A 12,393-nucleotide genomic window follows, 5' to 3' on the forward strand; every position below is an offset into this window, starting at 1 on the left:
ATTTCCGCTTATTTTCAAACGTATTTATAAATTCAGTACCTCCAAACATTTATTTACATATATACTATATATACCTTTTCGTTTTTTTTTTTTTTATAAAATATTTCTTCAATTATATTTTACTTTTTGTGTATAGTAATCCTTTTTACTTAGAAGCTCAATGTTTGTTAAATATAGCAACAGAGCATATATATATATACATATATATATATATATATATATATATATATATATATATATATATATATATATATATATATATAAAATAGCAGTGTTGCTACATTCCACGGTCAAGGTCCATATGCTTATATTTCTTACCAAACCGTTTTTTCAGCATATTAAAATTTCGGTACATTTTTTACTGATCAGTTTCGTTATGCAGAAAAATCGTTATTTTTATGTCAATATAGACTCTTCCTGTGGATATGCTCATTATAAAAACAGAGATTTTGTTTTAATTCCACATAAAAAAGAACATTATTAGAAGACTAAGCATCGGTTATTTGTTTAGGTAACCATCTTGAAACACATTGCAATATGTTTCAAGATGGTTACCTAAACAAGAACTCGTCTTGCTACATGCATAACTCTCTCTCTCTCCATGTAGTATACACAAACGGATTTTCCATGAACAAAGTTTCTTTCATAGAACGTACTATCTATAAAAAAAAATACTACGAGGCTGCTTCACAACAGATTACAACGAAGTAATCTCCACGTGTAATTATTTTATAAGGAAGTCACTGCTTATCAAGGCCAAAGCAAAAAGTTCATGAGTTATCATAGTGATAATTGATATTCGTGGAAATCGGGTAGAAATCGAACTCAAGAACTTGTTTACGTGGGTATCGAAAACGGCCATGTTATTGTCAGCTGAAAAGCAGCCCCGCAGTATTTTATTCCATGTAAACAAATAATTGTTGAACCATCCAGTTGGATAATCAGTGTGTCCATTCTATGCATTGTTTTAATCTTCTTGTGGTAGCGTTTGCCTTCCAACCGACAATTGTCTTTAATCATTATCCTCTAATTTCCCTGGGCCTTGATAATTAGTGAATCATTAGTATAATAATAATAAAAAATTAATAATTTAAAACCAAATACATTTCGGTCTTTTCGTTATGCTATGGAACTGATCGGTTCTGAACGTAGACCACCGAAGTTGTCATTCTGCGTCAGTATCCACTTCACCACTGACTTAAATTCCATTCATCTTATAAGAGTGTAAATATGAATCTAGGAAACATGGCTGCCAGTCTGCGTGCATATCTGCACTAATAAGTCCGTGCGTGTAATGGCGAGTTTTATAGGAATCGACCGTAAAGCATCAAGGCAAATTTACAGCAGACAAGGGCAATTGTCAGCTATGCGAAAGCCCCTCCCCTTATCCTACGCTTTCCTGCAAATTAATCGACGAAGGGTAAACACCTGCACTGTGTTCTGATACCTCGAACATCCTGAAATAGGGTTATCTTGAATTTAAAAAAAGGAAAATGCAGTTAGAAAAGATGAACTAATATATATATATATATATATATATATATATATATATATATATATATATATATATATATATATATATATATATATATATATATATACGAGAATAGGAATGAAAATAGGAAGTAGGGAATGGAAAAAAAAATATGGCGATTTCTCTGGCGAATGGTAGGGGGGGGGGACAAACGGAAAGAAGACTTGAAAAAATGATAACACGTGCAGAATGTATTGGAAAGGAAATAGATGACAAGTTAGAATAAAAGACGGAATAAAACGGATGATGTAGGGAAGTGATCGCCAACCTATGGCACGTGTGCCAACACTGGCGCATTGAACGATTACCAGTGGTGCATTAAACACCAGAAATTGCTTTTTTAAGGCACGCTAAAAGACCAAGAAGAGCAGGAAAAATACAAATACATTGGCATAGAAGAGAATGATTTTATTCAGCCAAGATTATATGAAAAAATTGGCAGTGAATATATTCGCTGGGTAAGAAAGACCTGTAAAACGGAACATACAAACAGAAACAAGATAACTGGTATTAACCAAAAAGGTTAAAGTGTTATAAAAAAAAAAATTAGACACTAAAATGCGAAAAATGTTAACACTGTACAGAACAACATACAGAAACCGGTGTCTGCCTAAGCTGTATCTGCTTAGAGAAGCAAGGGGTTATGGGTTTCTCAGGGATTAACCATCAGCACGGTGCCACTACCGTGAGTATCTGATGATTTCTCAAAATCCAAACCTCAAAATGGTATATCAACATCACGAAATAAGAGCCAGCGGAACAACCTCCCTCACGAAACTAGCCAAACATTTTGGACAAGACTGTCATAAAAATGAAACAGAATAAGCAAACAAGTCTGCAACGGAGGTGGGAGTGGACGGCTACTACGTTATATATCGAATGCAGCAACAAGTTTTGGAACATACACCAGAAAGAACAGTTTGTAATAAGTTAGGCACCATCCAATGTGAATCTGCAATCCCTACAGCTACGTGCCTAGAAAACGCAGCCAAAAACCTAACAGTGATATGGAACAAGAACGAGGAAGAAGCAACCTTAGAAGTTAGTGTCCGCAATTATGCCAAGTTAAACAGAGCTGAAAGGGAAAATATTATGAAATAAATAAGACTAATCACATATGATGCAACAACTTATCGAGTCATTTGGTTACACGTTTACGCGTCGCCACTTTTCTTTCACTCTGCTTGGTTTGTGAAGTTTTAGAGCTGGTTAGAATTGTTTGTTGATGTATATATTGATTTTGAAAGAAATATTAGTTACATCCGATGAGTACTGTTTATATTAATTTATTCTTATTTCGGACTACTAGTCTCATCTTTATTAGTTGTTGCTTTTTTCATCTTTTATTGGATTGTTTATTCACAACGTTTCGGTCAACTAATTCCTCTGGCCTTCGTCAGGTGGTAACCGCGACGGATAGGAATTTCGAATCTCCTAACTGCATTCTCAGCCATCACTGCCATCCGTAGTTGTTGTCGTCTCACCACATTTTTGGCCAATTAACCTCTGGCACGCTTTGGGTGGGATTGAAACCGCTATCTTCAGACAATGTTCATCTGGAACTGTAGAGATTCAACGTCTCTATCAACTGCGCCACGGGCCCCGAAGGGCGATCAAGGTTGGATTCTAGTAGTCCGAAATAAGAATAAATTAATATATATGATGCTCATCTCAAAAAATGAATTCCAATTAAGGAATAATATATATAAGTACTGTTTATGTTGTTATGTAATTTTGTAAGTGCTGTAAATTTGTTGAGTGTTAATGTGTACTGTTATGAATGGTTATGAGCGGGTATTATAAAGAAATTTTTGTCCAAAATTTACAACCTGATGTGTTATATATTTTATTGGTATCCTTTGAATAATTTGTATATTTATTTATTTGTAGAACTGTTATTCTTATCTTCATAGTTGTTGTTTCATCAGGTTTCGGCCAACTATTCCTCTGGCCTTCTTCAGATGGTTAACCGAGACTCAGCATTCCTATCCCGTTGCGGTTAATCACCTGAAGAAGGTCAAAATAACAGTCCGCAAATAAAGTGTTATGTTTTTTTTTTGTTTTTTTTTTTTTTTGTCTTACTTTGGACTTCAAAATAACGGTTTAAGAAAATAACTTTTTGGAATTATTACGAAAATTCTGTCCGAATGTGAATTTTAGAATAGTTTTATCGAATAATTTTACAATAGGTTCGTTGTTCGAATAGAACGCTTTCATGCACCCTTCGCCTTGGTGTTTCATCGTATCCAAAAGTGTTCCGCCTAAGTTCTAAAGGGATAATGAGTTCCAAAGGAGACAATTGTCATGATCGATGATGGAGGAAATTGGATAGTTTATTTTAGTGGACGGTTCGTCAAGAATTTGTTTATGTTGGACTTGAAAATGACCATGTTATAGTCAGCAGGAAAGGATTTCCGTAGTATTGCTTTGGTCTCTGTACTTTTAACGGTTATGCCGCCAGTATATTCCGCAATCTGTAATCATCTAGTTAAATCAACTTGATAGGAAACATCAGGTCAAATTTGAAATGAATGTCGAACTGCAGACGAGCAGTTGTGAAAAGTGTTTATCTTGAGCCTTTCGACCATCACACTCATGATCTGTCAACACTTTTTCTCAATTTATCCCAGACGTTCATGCGTTGTTCTGCTTCTCAAACACATTTCATCCATTTTTTCTATCTTTTTCTTCCTTCTTTATCTTTTTTCTTTATCGTTCTTCAAATTTTTATTTCTACATTTCTCTAACCCGTTTTCTTTTTAGATGGGGATTGATAAATAGCATTATTCAAACTACTGTTCTCATCTTATTTTTACAACGTTTCGATCGATTTAACCTCAGATCTTGGACCTCAGGAATCTTTCTGCCGAATGTGCACGGAATTTCAAACGGGGTCTTTATTTAATTCATGGGGGTAGCAAACGGAAATGGAATCATGTCGTCTTTTCTAGATCGACAATTATATCATTCCACCCTGTACAATACATACAGTAACCCTTATCCACGAGTGACCTCCAGGCCTACATATGTGGAACCCCTTTGTAAAAAAATCCTCGACGTTCTCCCTCTCTCTCTCTCTCTCTCTCTCTCTCTCTCTCTCTCTCTCTCTCTCTCTCTCTCTCTCTCTCTCTCTATTACACACACACACATACACACACATGTGCGATTACCAGTAGATGGGTCTGAAATCAATTAGGGTACAATACAATGTACCCCACACTAAATCCCAGCTTCTCCAGTGTGAAAATTCTACCGGCTTTCTCTAATTACAGATGGGCATTTTAGAAAGCCTGCGGGTCTCACCCCAGTAACCACCCGTCCTCCCTTATACCTAAACCCAACGATGGCCAATTAAGCCTCAATACGCTATCTCCCCTGGACGATTAGTTTTTTATCGTTAAACAAATATCGTTTTTGGCGTCTCTCCTAGTTAGTTGGGCCTTCATGACCCAACAGGTTTACGAGCCCACAGCCCCCACCCCCAAACACCAGCAACCTGGCCCCCATACAAATTCCTGTGATGGACACCCGTAAGTTCCCGTTAAATAAACGCCTGAATCCGAGAAATACAAATAACTGCCGGCGTTGGATTACATTTTCATTTCCATCGTTTTCGGAGAAAGGCTATACGGTTTAGCCTTTCCATGAACAACGCTACGAACGAAAGAAAACAAAAACGGGGTTTCCTGAGTGGCGTCCATTCCAACTACGCGATTAGCGATGATTGCCGATGAATTGGGCTTCTTTTAAAATCCTTTAGGCGTATCTAAGAAATGTTGACACACAATTTTCTGTGAAATCTTCGAAGTTAAACGGTGTTGGGCCTGGTCAGTATTAGAATGGGTCATTATTTGGCAGCAGCAGGTGTTATATGTGCTTCAAAGCTTGGATTGGAGAGATGGACGCCGTCAGGCTATTCTTGCTCAAGATACGCACCATGAAAGAATGCAGCGTCCTCATTAAGTGGTTCATCCATCATCATCATCATCATCATCATCATCATCCAAGAAACGATCATTCAACCCGCGAGTTTTTAATGAAATTTGATGAAAATTCTTTTTCAAACGTAAGCTTGACAAACCAACTAAAATATTGTTTTAACTTAACTACTAGTCTCTCGCTCCTAGACAAGGTTCAAAAGAGAGTCGCCAACATGATAGGTCTTGAACTGTCATCTGAGCTTCAGCTCCTGTCCCATCAACGAAATGTAGCATCCCTCTGCCTGTTCTACCAGTACTTTAATAGTGAATGCTCCTACGAACTGCAAGCATTTGTACCCCCTCGACGTAAATACCCTCGGCAAACTCGACAAGCAACTAAATCCCACCTCTTCACAGTCGAGATCCCTAGATGTAAGAGAACCTTCTACTCCAGAAGTTTCTTCCTCAGGACCACTAGACTTTGAATTCCCTTCCGGGTTGCTGCTTCCCCAACTATACTGACATGCAGAAGTTCAAGTGCAACGTGAACCGAAATCTTGCTGCCCAACTCCCCACATAATACTTCTGTAGCTTATGTCCCTGATAGTAGACCCCTACATCAAAGAGGTAATGTGCCTTGTTTGAGGTGAAAATGTAATTAAAATAAATAAATAAAACCTGTGACAAACAGACCAGTTCACATATGTAAAGATAGCATACAGCAATTCCATCTGCAGGTGAGACATTTTTCCAGTTCTATATTAAACCTAAACCTGACAGATTGATGAAAATGGTACTTAAACGTAAGAGACAAGGCTTCTTGTAGAGACGATTGGATGTATCTAAAATTAGTTGCGTCCATTAACTCTGCATTTTGAAATGAAATTCTATGTTAAATCTAAGCGTGACAGACTAACGAAAATGATATTTAAAAATAAAGCTCAACAGACTTACTATACTTTACAAATCATAGGACGTATCTAAAATTAGATGCGCCCGTTCAATCTATGAATTTGACCAATTTGTTAAACCTAGGTGTGACAGACCGGCATTAATTTTATTTTTAAAACATTAACCATACCGTCTTCTAGAAATAATGGAACGTATCTAAAATAAAGATGGGTCAATTCAATCCGTTGATTTCGCAATGCGTGTTATATTTGTAACTTAAGCGTGACAGACCGACGAAGACGTAAAAGATACACTTTTAGAGATCATTGAACGTGTCTGATGCAAGATACGTCCATTCCATGTCTGCTTTACATGATAAAAAAATGTTATTTCAAACTGCCACGTGACCGACCATTAGACGGACAAAGCCCATTATAGATGTGTGATGACGCACAAAGAAAACAGAATGTTGTTGTTGTTGTTGTTGTTGTTGTTGTTGTCGTCGACATTTCCTAGCACACACTCTTAACAATGTTTGTTTAACTCGGACATTTGTTTTCCTTGGATTATTCGACCGAATGTTCTTCCGAGAGAGGAAGTCGTTACTTTGTCGCTCACCAGCAGTTTCGTTTTCACGTCAAATCCAAACAGCCTGACCAATTGCCAAGGTGACAAGTGAAACCTTAGATTCATGCTGAACAAAAAAAAAAAAGAAAAAAAAAAAAAAAAGAAGCTTCCCATAAATTATGAAAATACGACGAAATTCATATAGAATTACGAAGATCAATGTTAACATTTGCTTTTATATAAATAAACTCAAATAATTTTATATATTTGTCTATGTATGCACCAAGAAAATCTTAACAAGATTCTTAAAGGACGGTGATTATGATATTGGCTGGAACTATGATTTCAGCAATGACTCCTAAGTTAGTTTAAGAAGCACGTATCAATATCGGGTTCTTTTTTTATTATTATTATTATTATTATTATTATTATTATTATTATTATTATGGAATAATCATTTTCGGAGATACTCCTTTCTTCTTTAGTCAGCTATAGAATGTAAAATCCGGACGGAATTCATCCGGAAGTACATACACTGTATAGAATCTTAAATATGTTTATTTCTATCATCCGGGGAGGTGGGGAGCAAAAGCGTTGAATAGAAGTTAAGAGTAATTTTTGTCTTGCGTTCGAACCAATTTACCGTTGTATAGCTTTATTTGGCCACGCCGATGAGTCTTATTAAGACGCATCATTGAGCATACTGGAGACCGAAATAACAAAGTGCCGCTCGCATAGAAATGCTCTATATGTAAACAAATAGAGCTTAGGCGTTTGGACAATGTTGATCATTATGGTTTCTACATCTAAATAGCGTAACGGTTAGAAGCACTGGTTGTCGCCTAAGCAGTCGAGTTTCAATCCTGGCTTGAAATAGTTGCTAGTTTAGCCGCACTAATGAGCTATGATACAACGAAACATTACTAACATTACTTGAGTCGGATGAGTATATATATATATATATATATATATATATATATATATATATATATATATATATATATATATATATATATAATTATTGGGGTCATCGTTTAACAACTCTCTGAGGCTACACTAGGTAAGAGTAAGTGAGTATTAGGTGTTGTCTCACCGTGATGATCAGTAATGGTGGAACTTGGTTAGCGCTTGATTATATAAGATGACGGTTCAACAAGATTTAATTTAAATTAGATTTGAAAATGACCATGTTTTAGTCAGCTGAGAAGCAGCCTCAAGGTATTGTGTTCCACACGAATAGTTTTAGGAAAGAAATTTTGTTCATGGAATATTCATTACGTTTTAGACACACAGAGAGTGGGGAAAATCATTGACAGTTGCTGTAGCTAGACGAGTATTTGTTGCGAGTGCTTTAAAGGTATACGGATAAATAAATAAAATACTTATATATGGGCACACACACAAACACACATATATATGTGTATATATATGCACACATACAGACATATATATATATATATATATATATATATATATATATATATACGAGCTGTGGCTCAGTTTATTAAAATGGAACATTTTCCTCATAAAAAATTGCATTTGTATTGTTTATTTACTTTTATTATATTTTTCAATTTTTTTATCAAGAAAAGTTGGGGGGGGTCCACAAAAAAGATTAATTTTTACCATAATTTGTTAGGTGAAAGCTTTTTTGATTTTTTTTTTCAGGAAAACTTGCAATTTTTTAAAGACAGTTGGCAGTAAACGTTTCTTTTTGAAAACAGAATTTTTATTATAAAAAGAACAGACGAATGCTTTATATGAACACTGTAAATAGTTAGGTGAAAGTAGAGAAAAGTTTGCCTTATTTTTTCAAGAGAATGTACAAATTATTTTTTTGTCAACAGATGTTCAAAAAGTAAACAGAAAAATACTCCCATCATGAATTAATTAATTATGCAAAAAAAAATAAATAAAATGTTGATTTAGTGTTTCAACATTTAAACAACCTCGGTTGAATCCGGTGATTGCCGATCGAACCTTAACCATAATTGAAATCCAGGGGCCGGGTCAAATTCTGCATGAGTACCATTCTTTTTAATTTCGTCTTTTGTTCAATTTTTGAGTGGGCTATCAGCGATTGCAAACTAAAACATTTAACAATTAAATAATTTTAAAAAGTGCTCAGCTTCTAATACAAATCCTAGTAAATTAATCCCCCTTATTGGAAACACTCAAGGGAAGGACAAAGCCAAATTATTGCCAGTATGTTTGGGAGAGGTTTTATTTTTTTCCTTTTTTTTTTTTTGAATATTTTAAGCAGATTTGACACTCAGCTACCAGATTTTATGGGTCGCTCGGTTTTTAATATAATGTAAATAGATCTAGATGTTTAAAACTTACGATAAAACTTGTTAAGTGTGCGCTGTTTTACGATTGTTGTAAAAATGGAACGGAAACTTAAATTTCGCTCCGTTTTAATCTTTTTTTTAATTGTGCCTCCCTAAAAAAAAAAACGAATATAATTGTTGTGTCTGCACAAATAATTAACAAGAACACGGAAAGTAAAGGTATAACAATAATTATATTAGGCAGAAAAGTTATATACATATTTACATGTCTTCAGATATACTTCAGTTGGAGATATTCCGGCAGGTGGCGTGTTGCATGTCTTACTGGAGGCAACACAGCCGTCTTGCCTATTTGGCGGCCGTTGCAGAACTCCCCCGGTATTGGTGATTGATACCTTTATATATCTCACTCACCTACCTATGTTAATTAGTGGGCGTCTCCACAACGCCCCCCTCCCAAGATTTGAAGTCGTGTAGATTTCAATATCTGTTTCTCTTGGGGTTCATTATAATTGGTTCTGTAAACTTTCTTTTCCTTCCCAATCTTCTCGGCTCGGCCATGGTTTGTGATGGTTCGATATCAAACGCTTCGTATAGTATATCAATTGGATCTTCCTTTTCATCAGGTTTGTCATGTTCGTTGTCTTTTATATGACGTTTTCTTAATTGATTTTGATGTCTTTTGTGTATCCCTTTTGAAACTTTTATCATGTAGACCAAGTCGCTGATACGTTTATCTACCGTACCACACTCCCAATATGAAATATTATTTTTCATACATTTAAAATATACACGGTCACCAGGTTTAAACCTTTTACGTGATGCGTGCGTAGTTTGATGGACGATTGCTTGCTTTGGTATTAATTTATCAAATGGTGATTTTATTTTTCTAGCAAACATTAATTCTGCTGGCGATAATTTCGACTGTGTATTTGGGTTCTTAGTTATCCTGTATATTTGCAGGAATTGTTGTAATGCTTTATCCGTCGGGGTCCCTATTGATTTTCTAAGTGCACGCTTTATCGTGTCTACGAACCTTTCCGCTAAGCCATTTGATCTACGGTGGAACGGTGGTGTAGTTATATGTTTTACCTGAAAAGTGTCACAAAAGTCCTTGAAATCACTTGATGTAAATTGTGTTCCGTTATCTGTGACTGTAATGTCGAGCACACCAAAACGTGCAAATATTTCATGCAGAAAACTTATTGTGTTATTTGTCGTCGGGTTCTTGAAAAACTATCTACTACGATTAGGTAGTATTGTCCTTCGGTCGGTCCAGTAAAGTTTATATGAATGCGTGAACAAGGTTTATAGACTATTGGTGGTGCCATTAAACGTAACTCCGCATAAGTGTATTCATCCTATTTATAACCGGGTGTCCTGTATGAAAATCACGTAAGATTTTTTCTGCAAGGTTTTCGGGATAACAACTCTTTCACTATATAATAAAACATCATTTCATACGGAAAATATGCTTTGCGTTTTTTCATCATTTTCCCTTATTTTTTCTTTATGTCTGTGATGACATCGTCATTTTCAGCCTCCCTTTTTATATCGGTTAACGTGACTGATAATTCTTTTATTATATTCGCCACCATGTTTTTCCTCATAATTGGAATGAAATACGGAATATACAGAGGCCGAAAATCTAAGACAGTCGAACGAAAAGCTGTCTGAGAATGATGTCATAAAAGGAAGGAGGGGCGCTGGGTTTCTTTTTTTTTTACCCAGATGAGCATCCACATCCATACAATTCTATTGTAAATGTTTATATAAATTTTACCATGTTTTAATTTAATTATTTTTCTATGTTTCTGTTTTTAAATTATGTTTTTTTAATTACTGGCCAATATTATATAAAAATTATCTTAGGCCGAAAGTTTCACATTCTTGCGAGCAAGGAAATTATTAAAATCTTGCATATAAAAATTATGTGAAATCTGTAATTTAAAAAAAAGTAGAAATATTTTTGCTATTATTTTTTATTTTTATTTTTTTGTGTGAAAATATTAAATAAACAATGCTTAATTCAATGGTAATATCGGTAGTTCAAGAAATTCATTTTTCTTCAAGTTATATCGAATTCATTAATACGGACTTTAGGGGCTTTTTTCGTAATGTTCCTGTAAAAATTATTTTATTTTATTTTTTATTGTTACAAATTACGATGCTTTATTTACATAAAAAAGCAAAAATAAATTCTTGCATTTTTTATTTACTACTGAAAACCATAATTTTAGTAAAGGTATTTTTGTTTAAACAAAATAATGCATTTTCACTAAGATTTAAATAAAAGTAATTACGCGATCATTATTTGATAAATACTGAAATTTTCATAGAAATTGGTTAATTTCCTGATTTTTGGTGAATTTTTAAGTAAAGGGAGAGGGTCAAAATGTTTATACATTTTGAGCGTCGGCATTCATTTTGCCGTAGGAAAGCGATCATATGTGATTAATTTAAATTAAATTTCAATCACATAGTTACATTATAAAAAAATCACGTGATTAAATCCATTTGAAATTTACTGATTAGAATCTGATATTAAAAAAAAATTATTTTATACAACATAAGAATTTGTTTACATTAAGCGAGACCACGGCTTGTCATGGTGAGACCAAAAATTCCTTTAAGTGATGTCACGTGACGGCAGCCGGTCATAAATAAACATGTCCCCAAATTAAAAAATGGCAACATCGGAACAAAGAAAACCACCTACCTAGTGTGGAACAATGAAATTGTTGCCCGAGAATATACGACATGATTCCATTTCTGTTAATGAAAACCGTTTTTCATTTTTTGTTGCAGACCATCTACTAGTTTGCCAGTTGTGTACGAATCCAAAGAGCGATAAAAATCTTCTATTATGTCTGAAAGTGACACAATGTTCAACGAACGAGATCAGAGACACGCCTCTGCACAACTTATGCTCTCTACCGATCGAAGTGACGACAACAAGACCATTGCCAGCACCCTTAAAATGAAAAATCCGGACGGTTCAACACTTTACGACACAGCTAAACGAAGTTTGCGGTCATGGTTATGATCTTTGGTTCAAGTGAGAGCCACATCATGCCACCTCACATGTCATTCTCACAAGTCAACTTGAAACTCAACACCAAAGTGTATCTGGATGTACTGAAGTGTGATGATCCCTGGTGCAATCAGGTGGCCGCTGCCAGATCCTAGG

Source organism: Euprymna scolopes, chromosome 13, assembly GCF_053919585.1.
Source record: "Euprymna scolopes isolate OS-2025 chromosome 13, ASM5391958v1, whole genome shotgun sequence".
NCBI classification, from domain to species: Eukaryota; Metazoa; Mollusca; class Cephalopoda; order Sepiida; family Sepiolidae; genus Euprymna; species Euprymna scolopes.